An 11,483-nucleotide genomic window follows, 5' to 3' on the forward strand; every position below is an offset into this window, starting at 1 on the left:
ATCCCTCCGCCGCTGCCGCAGCGCCAGGCTCCGAGGAGCCCCAGCCTGGTGCCTATCTGAAGGCTGGCGAAGGCATCTTCATCAAGCTCCCCTGGACGTCGAGCTCCAGGGCGCCGGTGGAAGGAGAAGCTCTGGATGGGGAGGTGCTTGCCTCCGCCGGGTTGTCGATCGTTGACGCGCTGGGAAGCAGCAGCGGCGAGCCTGAGGAGGAGCGGCTGCTACGGAGGCTGCTGGCGCTCTACCGTGCCCGCCAGGTCAAGTTGGAGTCCCGGGAAGCGCTTGTCGCGAGGGCGAGCGTGGACATAGAGAAGCGCGCGGAGGAGCTCCGGGTTCTTCGCCAAGAAACTCTCCGGGCCTTGGCGGAGGAGCGGGAGCAGCTTGCTGAGGAGCGGAAGGCCTTCCTCCTCGAGAAAGCTGAGGCCGAAGAGCAGCAGCGGCTCACCGGCGAGAAGCTGTACGCGCGAGAAGGCGAGCTGACTCAGCGGAAAGTGAACCTCGACAGCCACGAAGAGGAGCTTGCCACGCGCGAATGGGCACTTGGCGGGACGCTCCAAGAGGCAAAAGATGCGGCTGCGGCTGCCAAGGCCGCCAAGAAAGAATTGGAGGTAAAGGTGGTGCAGCTAGAAGCTAATCTGAATGTTGGTGGCGAAGAGCTTGCCGCGCTCAAGCTAGAGCGCGAGAAGGACGCCCTTTCCCACGGTGAGCTGCAGGGCCAACTCTCCGAGAAGGGCAAAGAGCTGCGTGCCGCCAAGAATTCCATTGCTGATCTGGAGCTGAAGCTGGCCACCTTGACGGAGACGTTGGACATCGCTAGGAAACGGGAGGCAGACTTGAAGAAAGACATCAAGGCCAACGATGCGCTGCTGGCGAGGGCCGCCGAAACCCAGAATCTCCTCAGAGATACCGTGGAGCTCTGGACGGAGGGCCTCGTGAATATTGCTGCAGTCATCAAAGAGGAGCTGGTGCATTTGGGGGTGGAAGGCTTCGGGTACTCCTCCGACGAGAACCTCCAACCCAGCGCCAAGCTCACTCTGTTCTTCAAAGGCGTGGCGGCGGCGCTCCAGCAACTCCGGGAATGGATCCCAAAGCAGTTGGCCGACGAGTCACGCTCGATTTGTGCCGGAGTTCTGGAGAAGGTGCTGGTGAAAGTGGCCTTCCGCAATCCGGGCCTCAACCTCACCAACGTCCTCAAGAAGCTGCCGGCGGACGCTGATCTTGACGCACTTAAGGCTCTCGTCGCACCCATTGTGGACAGGGTGAACGAGGTCAAAAGGGTTGACGGCGGCCGCATAGATTAGGCCGTCCGTTTTCTTCTTTCCTTGTCGCTGCCAGCCATGTCATGGGAACACTTTATTACAGGCGCGACAAGTTATTTTTGTAACATACCTCTATCTTAGGCAAAAAATTGATGTGTTACTTCCTTTACTCGACTCTTGGCCTTGTATGGTTCTGCCCTACGCTTTCTAGGGAAACTTGCCGGTGCAGGCACCCTTGCCGCGAGCGCCGAGTGCGGAACTTCAGCAGCCTGCTGGCGGGGTCGCTACTGACAAGCAACCTTGTCGCAACTAGTTGCAGCTCTCTTAAGTTGTTGAGCGAACTCGAAACAAAGTAAGGGCGCTAGCAGCTCACTTAAGTTGCTGAGCGGACTCGAAGCAAAGTAAGGGCGCTAGCAGCTCACTTAAGTTGTTGAGCGGGCTCGAAACAAAATAAAGGTGCAACTAGCTACGAGTTGGTTTCTCCGCGCACAGGTTTTGCATAGAAAGCACGGTCGTTCAAGGAAAATAACTCAAAAACTTAAAAAACTGATTGCTCAAGCTTTAGCAACTTAGCTTTTCTGTCGTCTGCTTCCCGGCAAGGAGAAACTTTCTTGAACGGCCTGGTCCACACCATTATCTTCTCCTTCCCCCCTGGTAAACCTTGTGGGCGAGGGAACCTTCCTTCTTTTGAGAAAGAAACAGAGAAATAAAGTAATGATATGGAGCCTTGGGCTCGTTATCGCTTACCGGGGTCTAGTGTCTGCACAAAGTGTCAGATAACATATGCGAAAAAGGATTATAGCATAAAAGAAAACTGACAAGATGTGCGGGGCACATGAACTTTACTAGTGCACGGGGTCTGCGCCCGGCTCTGTACAAAGGATTACATGCAACAGCGGCAAGACTTGTACAGAAAGGTGGTTGCCGGACCGGGTCTGACAACCGCGCCTTACGGGTAAAACTTACGAAGATGCTCGATGTTCCAGGAGTTGCTCACCGGAATGCCATCTTCGGTCTCAAGGCGGACAGCGCCGGGCCTAGTGACTCGTTTCACCCGATAAGGGCCTTCCCACTTCGGCGTCAACTTGTTGGAATTCTTGGCCGACTGAATGCGCCGAAGAACAAGGTCACCTTCCTCGAGACTCCTGGCATTGACTCTGCGGCTATGGTAGCGGCGCAGAGCTTGCTGGTAGCGAGCGGCTCGCACAGCAGCCTGGAGACGGTCTTCCTCAAGGAGCAGCGCGTCATCTTGCCGTAGCTGCTCTTGCTCGAGCTCATCATAAGCGAGCACTCGAGGTGACCCGTATACGAGTTCCGTGGGGAGAACTGCCTCCGCTCCATAGACTAGAGCGAAGGGTGTCTGGCCAGTGGCTCGATTTGGTGTCGTCCTGATCGACCAAAGAACCACCGGCAGCTCCTCGATCCAGTTTCTTCCGCACTTGTGCAGCCTGTCAAAAGTTCTGGTCTTGAGGCCTCGCAGCACTTCAGCGTTTGCCCTCTCCGCTTGAGCGTTGCTTCTCGGATGAGCAACAGAAGCGAAGCAGACCTTGGCGCCAATATCTTGGACGTACTGCATGAAGGTGCGGCTCGTAAACTACGTGCCGTTGTCGGTGATGATCCTGTTAGGGATCCCGAAACGGCAAACAATCGACCTGAAGAACTTGACTGCTGACTGTGCTGTCACCTTCCTCACTGGTTCCACTTCCGGCCACTTTGTGAACTTGTCGATTGCAACGTACAAGAACTCAAAGCCCCCGACAGCTCGCGGGAAAGGGCCAAGGATGTCGAGCCCCCAGACCGAAAATGGCCAGGATAAAGGGATCGTCTGGAGAGCTTGAGCTGGTTGGTGTATCTGTTTGGAATGGAACTGACATGCTTCACACTTGGTTACTTGTGCAGTTGCATCCTGGAGGGCTGTCGGCCAGAAGAAGCCTTGTCGGAATGCTCTGCCGACAAGTGCTCTTGCGCCAATGTGGTGACCACATATGCCTCCATGTATCTCTGCCAACAGCTGTTGTCCATCTTCCCGGCGAATGCACTTCAATTTCACACCGTTGAGTCTTATTCTGTACAGTGTGTTGTCGACAAACTTGTACATACTTGACTGTCGGGCTACTTTTTCAGCTTCTTCTTGCTCTTCGGGAAGCTCTCCTGTCTGAAGGAAACGGACAATCTGCCGCGCCCATGCTGGAGCTTGCGGCTCGACAACAAGGACTAAAGGCATATCTATTGCTGCGGGAACATCCGCTTCTACGGCAAGAACCTGCGGTTCTGCCGGAGCGTGATATTCCCCGGCAAGCTTGCCGCAGCAAAACTTGTCGGGAGCTTTTGCTTCGACGGAACAAACCATAAGGTTTGCCGGAGCAGACTGCCCCTCAGCATCCTTGGTGTTGATCTTGGGGAATTTCTTGGCGACGGCTTCGAGGAGCTCTGCCGAAGAGTAGTCACCAGAAACCAACTTCTTCTTCTTATTCTGTCCAGTTGATGGTGTCACGGATGGTTGAGTCAGCTTGAGCACAAAGATCCCTGGTTCCACAGGCAACTTTAGTGCAGCGCACTTTGACAGGCCATCTGCAATGTCATTCTGAGCTCTTGGAATATGCTCCATTTGAGGCCGTCAAAGCGCTCTTCTAGCTTCCTCACTTCATCAACATATGCTTCCATCAACGGACTCTGGTAGTTCTTGTTCACTTGGCGGACGACAAGCTGTGAGTCACCCCTGATAATGAGCTTCTTGATCCCAAGGTCGGCTGCGATTCTTAGACCGGCAAGCAATCCTTCATACTCTGCAGTATTGTTGGTTGCTTGCTCTTTGGGAAAGTGCATCTGGACTACGTACTTGAGGTGCTCTCCGGTGGGTGCGACAAACAGCACGCCAGCACTGGCGCCTTGCAGCGAGAAGGAACCATCAAAGTACATTAGCCACTCTTTGTTTGTCTCTTTGACGGGGATGCTTGTCTCTGGAATTTCTTCATCTGGGGTTGGCGTCCACTCTGCTATGAACTCTGCCAATGCTCTGCTTTGGATAGTTGAAGTGCTCTCAAACTTGAGGCCAAAGCTTGACAGTTCCAATGCCCACTCGACAATCCTGCCTGTTGCTTCTGGATTCGGCAGTATCCTCTTCAGCGGAAAGCGAGTGACAACTGTGATCTCGTGTGCCTGGAAGTAATGGCGCAGCTTTCTCGAGGCCATGAGAAGGCCGAAAAGCAATTTTTGCACACCAGAGTACCTCGACCTAGCCCCCTGGAGGAGGGAGCTGACAAAGTAAACTGGGCGCTGCACCATCTTCTTCTGCACCTCCTTGCACGTCTGCGCAGATTCATCTTTGTCGGGACCAGAGCTTGTCGGAGAAGCCCCCTGCTTGTCGCTGGCTTCACTTGCCGCGGTCGCTGGCTCATTGTCCGCCTCCCTCTCCGCTACTAACGCAGCACTAACCACTTGATTGGTTGCCGCTAGGTACAGCAGCAACTTCTCTTGTGGCTTAGGTGCGACAAGTATTGGAGTGGAGGACAGGTACCTCTTCAGGTCCTGCAGCGCAGCCTCCGCTTCCGGAGTCCATTTCATTGGACCTGCCTTTTTCAATATTTTGAAAAACGGCAGGGCGCGCTCAGCTGACTTAGAGATAAACCTGCTGAGAGCAGCCACGCAACCGGCAAGCCTTCGCACATCCTTGACGTGCTTCGGTGCTTCAATCTGCCCGATGGCCTTAATCTTGTCGGGGTTGGCTTCAATTCCCCGCTGAGACACAAAGAACCCGAGAAGCTTGCCAGAAGGGACTCCAAACACGCACTTCTCGGGGTTGAGCTTGAGGTTGATCTTGCGCAGATTTGCAAAAGTTTCTTCTAAATCTTGGACCAGGGTAGCCTTGTCCTTACTCTTGACCACTATGTCATCCATGTAGGCTTCCACATTTCTGTGTATCTGTGGCTCAAAAGCGACATGGACTACCCTTGCAAATGTTGAACCAGCATTCTTCAACCCAAAGGGCATCCGTACAAAACAGTATGTGCCACAAGGGGTGATAAATGCTGTTTTTTCTTCATCCTCTTCTGCCATGAAGATTTGATGGTATCCTGAATACGCATCAAGAAATGAAAGCAAATCACATCCAGCTGTGGAGTCAACAATCTGGTCAATGCGCGGCAAGGGGAATGGATCTTTGGGACAAGCTTTATTGATATCAGTGAAGTCTATACAAAGCCTCCATTTCCCGTTCGCCTTGCGCACGACTACAAGATTGGCCAACCACGTGGGATGGAGCACTCCTCTGACAAGGCCTGCTGCTTCCAATTTCCTGATCTCTTCCGCAATGAACTCTTGGCGCTCCACTGACTGCTTCCTGACTCTCTGCTTGACGGGCCACGCATGAGGACAGATGGCAAGGTGGTTCTCGATTACTTTCCTGGGAACACCAGGGATATCTGACGGTTGCCATGCAAACACGTCGACATTCGCCCGCAGGAAAGCAATGAGCGGACACTGATGGTGAAGGTACCACCAGTGCCGTCCTCCTTGGCGGACACCTTCTTGGTCTCGGGTGGAGCTGCCATCGTCTTCTTGCACTTGCCGGTGGAGCTCGATGGTGCGTCCTCGACGGTAGCGCAGCACTCCGAAGAGGTGCGCTTGCCGGAGTGGGCATCAAAGCTCTTGCCGGACTTGGCCTTCTTCTTCCCCCCGGGAGCTTCAGCGGCAAGTGTGTGGTGATTAGCTGCGGCTGCTGCTTCCCGGTAGATCTTGTCGGCGCAGATAAGGGCATCCTTCTTGTCGCCGGGGACAGAGATGACACTTATCGGGCCTGGCATTTTGAGCACGTTGTATGCATAGTGAGAGGCTGCCATAAACATGGCGAGCGCTAGACGGCCAACGATCCCATTGTAGGGCAATGGAAAATTGGCAACGTCAAATGTGACCCTCTCAGTTCTGAAATTCAGCTCGCTGCCAAATGTGACCGGCAGCGTGATCTTCCCTTTCGGCTTGCTCCTTCCCGGGTTGATTCCTTGGAATGTGCCGGTCTCTTCGAGCTCGCTGTCAGGGATCTGGAGTTTGTGAAGGACCGCGGAGGAGATGAGATTCAAGCCGGCCCCGCCGTCAACTAGCATCTTTGTGACCTTGAGGTTGCGGATAGTTGGTGAAACCAACATCGGCAAGCACCCGACCGCAGTTACGCGATCAGGGTGATCCCCAATGTCAAAGATGATAGGCGTGCTGGACCATTTCAGGGGCTTGCGTGACTCTATGGATGGCTCCGCTACATTCACTTCCCGCATCCACTGCTTGAGCTGGCGGTGCGAAGTATGCAGAGAGGCGCCACCGTCAACTCACAGGACCTCTGTGGCTTTCTGAAATTCCTGCTCATCGGCCTCATCATCATCCACGTCTTCGTCATCGTCGTCATCTTCATCCTTGTCGCGGCCGCGGGGAGTTCTGTCTCCTTGCCGCTGCTTGGCCTTGCCGCGGCGTCCTCCCCGGCCGGGGCGTTTCTTGCCGGATCCACCAGTTCCTTCCTGGGCCTTCTCTTTGTCGCGTCGCTCGTATTCAGCTTTCTGCTGCTCAGCAAGCTGTTCGACCTTCTTGCAGTTCTGGAGATCGTGACCCTTGGTGCGGTGAATCTTGCAATACTGCCTGCCGGAGCTGTCCTGCTTGTCGGCGGCTGCCACAGGAGGGGCCTCCTTGTCGGAGCCACCAGCCTTAGCTTCCTTGGCGCCACCTCCGTTGCCGGTCTGCTCGAAAGCTAGCACTTCCTTACCCTTATTCCTTCTGTTGTTCCGCCGCCGGCCTTTCCTTGCCGGGGCGGCATCCTCACTGTTAGATCCACCTGCTCCTGTACTCTCTCCGGGGAGCCTCCTCCCCTCTTCAGCGCGTGCACACTTGTCAGCCAGGGCATAAAGCTCGCTGACGTCTCTAATCTTACACATCGTCATCTCCTCCCTCATCCTTCGGTTTCGCACGTTCTGATGGAATGCGCTGATGATCGCGGTGGGGTGGACGTCTGGGATGTTGTGCTGTACGCGGCTGAATCTCTGAATGTACATGCGCAGTGGCTCTCCTTCCTTCTGGGCGAGCAGATGAAGATTGCTCTCTTGGCCATGTGGCTTGTGGCCGCCTGTAAAGGCACCGACAAACTGATGGCACAGATCAGCCCAGGAGGATATGGAGTTGTCCGGCAAGTGCATGAGCGAGGATCTGACATTGGGCTTGAGCACCAGCGGGAAGTAGTTGGCAAGGATCTTGTCATCTCGTCCCCCGGTAGCCTGCACCGCAATGGTGTAGATGCTGAGGAACTCCGACGGGTGCGTCTTGCCGTCATACTTCTCCGGCACGTCTGGCTTGAAATTCTTTGTGCTGGGCCACTGGACTTGCCGCAGCTCACGGGTAAACGCAGGACAACCTACCGCGTACGGCAGATCGCCTGGTTCCCCTGGCGCATGCATGTCAACAGAGAGCCCAGCGCGCTTGTCGGATTGACGTCGCGCTTCTCTTTAGCGCTCGATGCGGATTCGAGCGTCTTCTTGTTGTCGTTCATGGAGAACTTGGCGCTGGTCGCGACGAGCTCGTGGGTCCGACGACGCGGTGGAGCCGCTGTTGGGGTGGACCCGGCGAGTCGGCGATTTTGGCCTTCGTAGTGGAGAGTGCATGGAAGTCGCACCTCCCTCAGTCTTGTTGCCATCGGCTCGCGTCCGGCTGTCCTGCCGCGGCAGCGAGGTGCTTGGTCACCGCGCAGTGTCGCCGTTGGCGAAGCCGATGAGGTTCTGGATAGTGGCCCTCCATTCGTCGGTCTTGTCCGCCGTCGGAGGATAGTCCAGGAGCAGCTGGGCCCGCGCCAAGGCCTCTGCTGGGGTGGTGGGCGGCGGAGGTGAACGGTGCGAGGAGAGGGGCGTGCTCGGACTCCTAACCAAGTTAGAAGGAGCAGCGTCCCGTCCCGGCGACCGCACCTCGCTGGGGCCGGCATGCTGGCGTGCATGCTGGTCTTGAACGCCACGCAAACCATCATCTTGATCTTGGGTCAGCGGACGTATGGCGCTGCGAACGCTATGACGCTGCTGGTCCCACGCCTCCTGAGAGGGACGCGGTGCGCGCATGGACGCCGAGGTCTGTGCCGCCTTGTCCTTGGACTTGGCAGCGCTGTGGGCACCCTCGTCGACGCCCATTCCTCCGCCGGCGTCCACTCCACCACCCGTTTGTTCCAGAGGCGGTGGAAGCGACGCAGACGGAACAGCTGCCTCCGAATCCTTCTTCTTCGGTGGCATGTCGATGAAGACGATGAAGATTTAGCTTGCGTGCACGCCGGATCGGGTTCGCACAATCTCGACGCCCCCTACCTGGCGCGCCAAAGATGTCGGGGAAACTGATCCACGAACACCTATGGGGATCGGCGGACCAAACCTCTTTCGGTTCGGTGAGGGCGGAGGTTGAACAAAGAGCAGATCGAGGCAGTACACGTGGGCGGTTTTACCCAGCTTCGGGCCGCACGGATGCGTAAAACCGTACTACTGCTTGTTTGTGTGTATTCAATCTTTGCTCAGGAGCGATTGACGCTATCAGACTGAGCGTGGGAGTGTTTCTGGTGTTTCCAATGAGCCGAACCGGCCGAACCCCCTCTACGTTGCGCCTGGGCCTCCTTTTATACTTTCAAGGGGTCACCCACAGGTGGCAACGTAGACTAGAAGGGTAAAAATGGAAAAGGATGCGGTAGGTGCAGCTACCGCTACTTTGGATACAGTGCACCCTACCTAACTCTGACGGCAGGGGACAAGGGCATTAAATGCCTGTCTGAGTCTCCTAAACAGTGCAAAAGGTGACCGTTAGGAGCGCCACCGTTTGCCACAATGGGCTTCTCTTCATTTCCGCTTGCCACCACGTACCCCTAGCTGCACGGCCTCCTGCCACGTGTGTTTGGGAGAGTCCTAGAGCGACACGTTAGCAGGTGTGCTGGAGCGCGGGCACGAAGTGGTGGTTTCCCGCGGCAAGCTCCTTGCCGCGGCCGTCGTCTTGTCGCGTCCGGAATCTTGTCGCTCGCCGGATCTTGCCGGGACGCAGGGCGCGTCGCGGCAAGCTTTCTTGGTATGCCTTGAGCGGCCTTCCCGGCAAGCTCCTCTTGCCGGGGTCTTGTCTCTTCCCAGCAAGATCCTCTTGCCGGGGCCTTGGTTGGCCTTCCCGGCAAGCTCCTCTTGCCGGGACCTTGGCTCTTCCCGACAAGATCCTCTTGCCGGGGCCTTGGTTGGCCTTCCCGGCAAGCTCCTCTTGCCGGGGCCTTGGTTTGTGTACTTTGCTCTTGTATGGTCTTCAAGGGAACCATGGAGGGTCTTGGCGGTCACCCGGCAAGCCTTGCCGCGGGGTGCTGCAACTGCCCGTGCACGAGTTAGGGATACTAGGGTACCCCTACTCTAGTACACCGACAACCCCACCACGAAGTGCTTGCCAAAGGATAAAACAAAAAAGGGAAAAGTGAAGATCACCTTGACTCTTTCATAAAGTAAAAGACATAAAGTAAAAGATAGGCCCTTCGCAGAGGAAAGCAGAGGTTGTCATGCACTTTTAGGGTTGGATACACAAAATCTTAATGCGAAAGAACGTCACTTTATATTGCCCCTTGTATATGGACCTTTATTATGCAGTCCGTTGCTTTTATTGCTTCCATAACAAGATCGTACAAAACTTATTTTCTCCGCACTAATAAGTCATGCATATTTAGAGAGCAATTTTTATTGCTTGCACCGATGACAACTTACTTGAAGGATCTTACTCAATCCATAGGTAGATATGGTGGACTCTCATGGCAAAACTGGGTTTAAGGATATTTGGAAGCACAAGTAGTATCTCTACCTGGTGCTAGGAATTTTTGGCTAGCTTGAGGGGGAAAGGCAAGATCAACATGTTTGAATGGTCCATGACAATATACTTTAACTGAGATGAGAGAAAACATAACCCATTAAGTTGTCTTCCTTGTCCAACATCAACTCTTTAGCATGTCATACTTAATGAGTGCTCACAATTATAAAAGATGTCTATGATAATATATTTATATGTGAAATCTCTCTTCCTTCAATATTCTTTCATGAATTGTTCAAATGACCAATACAATGCTTGCTAACCGTCAATAAATTTACAACCTCTACTTCTTAGATGTGAAGTCATTTCTACCCTGGGATAAGCAAATGAGGCATATATAATTTCAGATTTATGACAATCAACTCATTCAACAATTTACTCATAGGATATAAGTGAAGCACACGAGTAAATGAAAAGCTACTCCAAAAAGATATAAGTGAAGATCAATGAGTAGCTAAATAATTATGCAACTATATGAAGACTCTCTCTCATTAAAGAATTTCAGATCTTGGTATTGTATTCAAGCAGCAAGAAAAACAAAATAAAATGACATTGCAAGGATAGCACAACTCATGTGAAGAAGCAAAAACTTGGGTTCAACCGATACTAACTGATAGTTGTCGAAGAAGAAAGGTGGGATGCCTACCGGGGCATCCCCAAGCTTAGATGCTTGAGACTTCTTGAAACATTATCTTGGGGTGCCTTGGGCATCCCCAAGCTTGAGCTGTTATGTCTCCTTAATTCCTCTCATATCATGGTTTCTCTTCTTTTCAAAAGCTTCATCCACAACAAACTCAACAAGAACTCGTGAGACAGGTTAGTATAAACCAATGCAAAACCTTATAATTTTCTACTGTAACAAATCACTAAAATTATTATTCAACATTGCATACTAAATGCCTCTGCATAATTAATACTCCTATCCTCAAATAGAATCATTAAACAAGCAAACATATGCAAACAATGCAACCATAGCAGCAATCTGCCAAAACAGTACAGTCTGTAGAGAATGCAAGAGTATCAATACTTCCCTAACTCCAAAAATTATAAGAAAAATACTATGCTGTAATAGATTTATCAGAGCTCAATATGCAAAAAGATTGAACATTCTACCATTCTCTGACTTTTCTAGGGAATTTTTGCAACAGCGGTAAACTTTCTGTTTTCAAACAGCAACATGTATACTAGCAAAATAAGCATGGCAAAGGCTATCCTTGACTTTTTTATTGAAACAAGAGATGCAAAACATTATTCTAACTAACATAAAGCAAAAACTAGCAAAATAAAATGACTCTTCAAGCAAAACACATATCATGTGGTGAATAAAAATATAGCTCCAAGTAAAGTTACCGATGAACGAGGACGAAAGAGGGGATGCCTTCCGGGGCATCCCCAAGA

Source organism: Triticum dicoccoides, chromosome 1B (assembly GCF_002162155.2).
Source record: "Triticum dicoccoides isolate Atlit2015 ecotype Zavitan chromosome 1B, WEW_v2.0, whole genome shotgun sequence".
Classification (NCBI taxonomy): Eukaryota; Viridiplantae; Streptophyta; class Magnoliopsida; order Poales; family Poaceae; genus Triticum; species Triticum dicoccoides.